The sequence below is a fragment of the Neolamprologus multifasciatus genome, chromosome 16 (assembly GCF_963576455.1).
Source record: "Neolamprologus multifasciatus chromosome 16, fNeoMul1.2, whole genome shotgun sequence".
NCBI classification, from domain to species: domain Eukaryota; kingdom Metazoa; phylum Chordata; class Actinopteri; order Cichliformes; family Cichlidae; genus Neolamprologus; species Neolamprologus multifasciatus.
Genome location: NC_140454.1, coordinates 35,197,304 through 35,203,304, shown reverse-complemented (window position 1 = coordinate 35,203,304; position 6,001 = coordinate 35,197,304). Strand labels below are relative to the sequence as shown.

The window sequence follows — 6,001 nt, the reverse complement described above, 5'->3', positions numbered from 1 at the left end:
TAAAATTCAGGGAAATTAAGGACACATTTGAGGGCCGCATTTTGAGCAGCCTTTGAATTGGGACAGCCTTCGTCGCGTCGCTGTGACGTAATCGGCCTTAAAATGCGGCCTTTAAGGCTGCAGACCCTGGATTGGGACACAGACCCTGGATTGGGACACAGCCACAGAGAGCACAGACGTTAAGGCTGCGAGGCGTGATTGTGGGTGCTGCTCAGGTGTGTCCACCTCCCCTGCAGCGGCGCTGCAGACCACGCCCCGCCACACACATTAACCAGGTAAAACACATATTTAGGCAGAATTTTGTAAATATCTATTTTTCATTTTTCAGCAGCATAGTGCTTTTTTTCCAGTTATTTTTTAAAAGTCAGGTTAAGGCTCCAAAAGCACAAAGGCGATATAAAGGTGGCGGCTCATGACAGTTTTTGTTTGCTGGATCATTTTAGTTCAGCTGGGTGTCTTTCCTTTTGTTATATTTCTTTAAGAGTTCAAAATGTGTTAATTACATAAATTAAATGTAACTTTCTCTGTAGCACTTCATGGATTTAAGCAACACACTTTAGTTGTTCACACAAAGCATAAAGGTAAAAAAGAAAACAATATATACAGTGTTATCTTCATTTTAGATGTCAAAAAGTATTTGCGGCTCCCAGTGTTTTCTTTTGCATTGAAACCGGGTCCAAGTGGCTCTTTGGGTGTTAAAGGTTGCTGACCCCTGACCTAAAGCCTGCAGCCTGATGGGCAGTGCAGTCCATGCTGCAGGGAGAATGGACTGTCATACCCGTGATGTGTCTGTGAGCGAGATCGCTGCAAAACGTGCAGCCTTACCTAATGTCCACCTACTGTTACTGTGTTGGTATGGAAAGTAACTTTCAGTAACAGTAATAAATCACAGCAATAGTACATTCATGTAGTTGTAAACAGCATGATAATATATTAAGTAATCCAAAGTATTCAGAATACGTTACTCTCATTGAGTAACGTAACGGAATACGTTACAGAATACATTTTGGGTAAATGTAATCTGTAATCTGTAGTGGAATACATTTTAAAAGTAACCTTCACAACACTGCTAATGAAGCAGGGAGAAAATGAAAACGTCCATCTAACCAACCACGACGCTGAGACAACCGAGGAAGGGAAAAGTCAAAAGTCCTGCACAACAAACTGTAAAATATTTATCAAAATAAGCAGAGCAGCAGAGGAGAGTGCTGGAGATCAGACTCATGGAGCATCTGTACGAATGTTAATGATGGTCATGTGATGAGAAACTAGAAACAAGCCACAAACTGCAACGAACAAAGACAGCACAACAACGCAGCTGAAGCACGACGCATGAAACATGACAGCAACATGTAATTTAACCACTGGGAGCACACGCTGCGACACACAGGAGAGCCGCTCCAGGACATCACCTCAGTAACATGCTGCTGTTACACCGAAGGACACGGCAATAACACGCTAATAACACGTTTATAGTAGAAGAGTATAAGCCTCTAAGCCGGCTTTCATAACAGAATATATATCTGATGTATATCTGTGGTTGTGGAAATGCACAGATACGACCCACAGTGAGATGGAGGGGGTGTGGCTTTGTATAGTGTATAATTATATAAACTGGTGTGAAAAGACGTGAATAATTATATAAACTGGTGTGAAAAGACGTGAAAGAAGAGCAGCTTCAAACATGGAAACATTTAAGGAATGGATATATATAAAAGATTTAATACATCAAAACAAAAAGTCTGTTTATGGGGATTTCAACATCCAAACACAATTATTTGATGACAGCTCTGCCCAAGAACATGCAGCGAGTCCTCGGATCACTAAAGGATCACGAACACGTGTAAAGATTCAAACAGCTGAGACCCGAGTCACTGCTGGGAAATCACAGAATCAAACCTCGACACACTTTAATGACAGTGATATCAGAGTCAGAAAGGGTTTTATTGCCAAATGTTGAGCAGGTTTACAACATTAGGAAATTGCTGCGGTACTTAGTGCAAACATACTGTCATATTACACTTATATAGACATAAAAATAAGAATAAGAATTAAAAGTGCTAAGTAGATAGATATACACGTGAGTGCAGGTGGTGATCAGTGCAAACATGATGCAGTGAACACAGCGTAGGGTCATATGTTAGTGGTGGGAACAGTCATACGGTTATTGTTCATGAGTCCAACAGCAGAGGGAAGAAACTGTTCTTATGGCGAGAGGTTCTGGTGCGAATGGAGCCTCCTGCCTGAGCAGGTCAAACAGACTGTGTCCAGGGTGAGAAGGTCAGCTGAGATCCCAGCTGCACGCCCCAGTGTCCTGGAGGTGTACAGGTCCTGCAGAGATGGGCAGTAAGTAACTAGTAAAGTAAGGGATTACTATTGCAAAAAAGGTAATTAGATTACCGTTACTTTCCCGTAGGAACGCTGCGTTACTGCGTCACTAAAACCGTGATTTTTTTTTTTGCGAGAATGTCTCATGACAGTGACGTAAGCGAGTGCGACGTTCGTGACAACAGCTGTGTGCAGATCAACAATGGATCATATATCGATTGCAGAGAGAGTATGAGCGTGCAGCGTTTAAAGCGTGGAAGTGTAACCCAGTGTTAATTTGGTTATCTGATATTGTGTGATATTCAGTATATATGTATATGTCTATATTGGGTGTTCAGTTATAAAATGTTCTTCAATGATTTTGAGGGTTTTTTTTATTGCTATTGGTTTGCGGCTGCTTTATGACAGTCGACTGTGGTAGTACATCCTAGCGCACAGGTGTCGAACTCCAGGCCTCGAGGGCCGGTGTCCTGCAGGTTTTAGATGTGTCCTTGATCCAACACAGCTGATTTAAATGGTTAAATGACCTCCTCAACATGTCTTGAAGTTCTCCAGAGGCCTGGTAATGAACTCATCGTGTGATTCAGGTGTCTTGACCCAGGGTGAGATCTAAAACCTGCAGGACACCGGCCCTCGAGGCCTGGAGTTCGACACCCCTGTCCTAGCGGGAGGGGCTATGAGCTCACGTGGCTTGTAGCTGTGCCAGAGAGCAAGCTTGGGTGAGCTAGCGGGAAATATCTCCCTCTGCAGTAGCCTTAAAAAAAGACTATTGTTCGTTCTTCTGCCAGGTAAAAATCTGTTTCGTATGTATATTATACTATTCAATGTGTTTGCTATGATGTGATGTGTAGTAATGGTCATTAAGGTGCTAATCGCTAATCGGGGATAAGCTAGCAAGCTCGACAATTAGCCGCTATGCTAAGTGGACGTTGGTAGCCAAGTTCGTATGTCACTGTGGGGCTATGAGCTCACGTGGCTTGTAGCTGTGCCAGAGAGCGAGCTTGGGTGAGCTAGCGGGAAATATCTCCCTCTGCAGTAGCCTAAAAAAAGACTATTGTTCGTTCTCCTGCCAGGTAAAAATCTGTTTCGTATGTATATTATACTATTCCATGTGTTATCATGTGTTTGCTATGATGTGATGTGTGGTAATGGTTATTAAGGTGCTAATCGGGGATAAGCTAGCAAGCTCGACAATTAACCGCCATGCTAAGTGGACGTTGGTAGCCAAGTTCGTATGTCACTGTGGGGCTATGAGCTCACGTGGCTTGTAGCTGTGCCAGAGAGCAAGCTTGGGTGAGCTAGCGGGGAATATCTCCTTCTGCAGTAGCCTAAAAAAAGACTATTGTTCGTTCTCCTGCCAGACGCCTCGCTGCTGTGCTGCCTTACTGCTGTGCTCTCTCGCTGGTGCCATTAAAGGACCGGCGGCTGCCATCCATTCATCCATCCAGACCTCGATTATTTGGACCGAAGTACTCACACACACGGCCGCACTCAGTGCCATACACTCTCTTTATTTTGCTGGCCAGCTAACACCATTGTTTTGGGTTTTTTTTCTTTTTGCATTCACAAAGACTATCCAAAGACATTTTGGTTATTGTCAACTGAGAAAAAGACTCTTTACATAATATATTCACTTGTCTCCTGGTTAGGAGAAGTGACTATTGATGGAAATATTTTTTCTTCTTCTTGTCTTTGTTTACATTGTTCCCCAGAGAAGTTTTAAGTTGTTCAGATTGAAACATTTGCACTTAGAGTCTGTTAAGTTTCCTTTGATGTATCAGTGTCAAGCTGATGTTTAAGAGGGTATGTTAAGGACAGATGTGCTCCAGTCCATCAATCCTTTAAAGTGCTGGACACCGATGGTAAATTGCCATCAGACCCTAAATAAATTGTCCTCTGCTGTTATCCAGATTGCTTCACTCATTCTTTGGTGAGTAGACGTATTGGTTACAGAAGTACTGACCTTACTTTGAGTTTGATTCCATAAAAAGTGACAAAAACATTAGTGTCCGTTGTGCGTGGGAAGAAAACTTCTTTTTACAGTGAAAAAACCCCTAAACTTCCGAGCAAGCACCGAGTAGCTACGACGTAATGGGAAACTCACAGAGAAACTCGCGGATTCTTCCACTGACCGCGGCACACCTGCACCAGGGTAACCCTCCGCCTACCCCACTCCTGCTTTACAGGTGAAAATAGAGCAACAGGACCGCTAGTCTTTGACTTTATTTATTTTCTGCTGTGTTTTACTTGCATCTATTTGAAAGACTGAGTGTAAACACAAAAAATATTTTATTTTATGTGCTGGAATGTGCAGAAAATAGGTTTAAATGTTAAACTAATTTCTTTCAGTGAGTGAATGTTGCAGATAATTAAATTTTTGCTTGATGCATAAAGTTAAAAGATTAAAACTAATAAAACAAGTTTTAAAAAGAGACTTTTCCATTTGATTACATTTTGTATGATGATTATGTAGAAAAAGTAGAATTGGGCTGAAAGATCTATCACTTTATCACCTATTCAGGTTGTAAATCGTGTTTTTTAAAAAGTAACTAAGTAATTAATTACTTTTGAAAATAAGTAATCAGTAAAGTAACCGGATTACTTTTTTTCAGGAATTAATTTTTTCAAGTAACTTGACCAACACTGCTGATATGAAACCTTTACAAACATTTAACGTTTGTCTGGTACAAGTGAAAGTAGCAAATGTTCAGACTTCAACTCATGGATGAACATAAAGTATTAGAGTCAGTGTGATTTCAGGTCAGCGTCATACATCTTCAGCTCTGATGGAATCAAACTGTCACTGATAACATAAATCAAAGAGTGCAGGCTGATGATGGATGTGTGAGACTGATGGAGCTCATTGCTGTCCAGTAATGCATATACTATTTTATATATATATGTGTGTGTGTGTGTAGATAGATATCTATCTCATATATTTTGCTTGTTTTACGTTATTGTATTTTTGCACAACTGTTGCTTGTGAAGCTCGCACACAAGAATTTGACTCACATGTACTGTACCAGTGTACCTGCACATGTGATGTGACAATGAAAGTGATTTGATTTGCTGCTCTTTGCTTCAGCTGTTTCATCAGCCCTGCTCTGCCCTCTGCTGGACGCTCAGCAACAGTGCAGCTCAGCTGATAAACACGTCTCTATGAATTATGTTCAGTTAATATATCTGAAGGTTATGTCATTTTAAATAAAAACAACAAAATGTGGATCCACACTGACAGTCTGGATTTTTATATAATCCCTCATATACAATAAATCAGTTAATATTTAAAGTATTTATAAATTAATATTTGTTGTTTTTTTTTTTTCTTTTCTGAAAATAAAATAATTTTTAATTCATTTGGACTTTAGCTTTAGTTTGCTCATGGGTTATTGGTTTGGAGAATAGAATCCATGAAACTCTAGTTGTACCAAAGTCATCGGGATCCATCCATCAGGCCGTCCGTCCACCCGAGAGCTAAAGTGGACATTATTGTGATGTTTTGAAAAGAATCACAGAGATGGGAGTGAAACATGACCAGACAAGGTACCTTTAAAAATGATTTTACTGAAGACACCGAGCTTTGAACCTGCTGTAGGATGATACAGCTGTCTGCAGTAAACCCAGCATGAGCCACTGACAAGTTTAGATCAGTCTGCAGTTTCTGAAATCATAT

At 40.8% G+C, this 6,001-nt stretch overlaps 1 long non-coding RNA gene across 1 annotated transcript; it reads left to right on the top strand.

Moving 5' to 3' along the window:
* Positions 1-1,628: 1,628 nt before the first annotated feature.
* Positions 1,629-4,237, top strand: LOC146501193 (uncharacterized). Its single transcript, XR_014869795.1, has 2 exons — positions 1,629-3,131; positions 3,690-4,237. It is a non-coding gene; the product is annotated as an uncharacterized LOC146501193 (long non-coding RNA).
* The last annotated feature ends 1,764 nt before the right edge of the window (positions 4,238-6,001 follow it).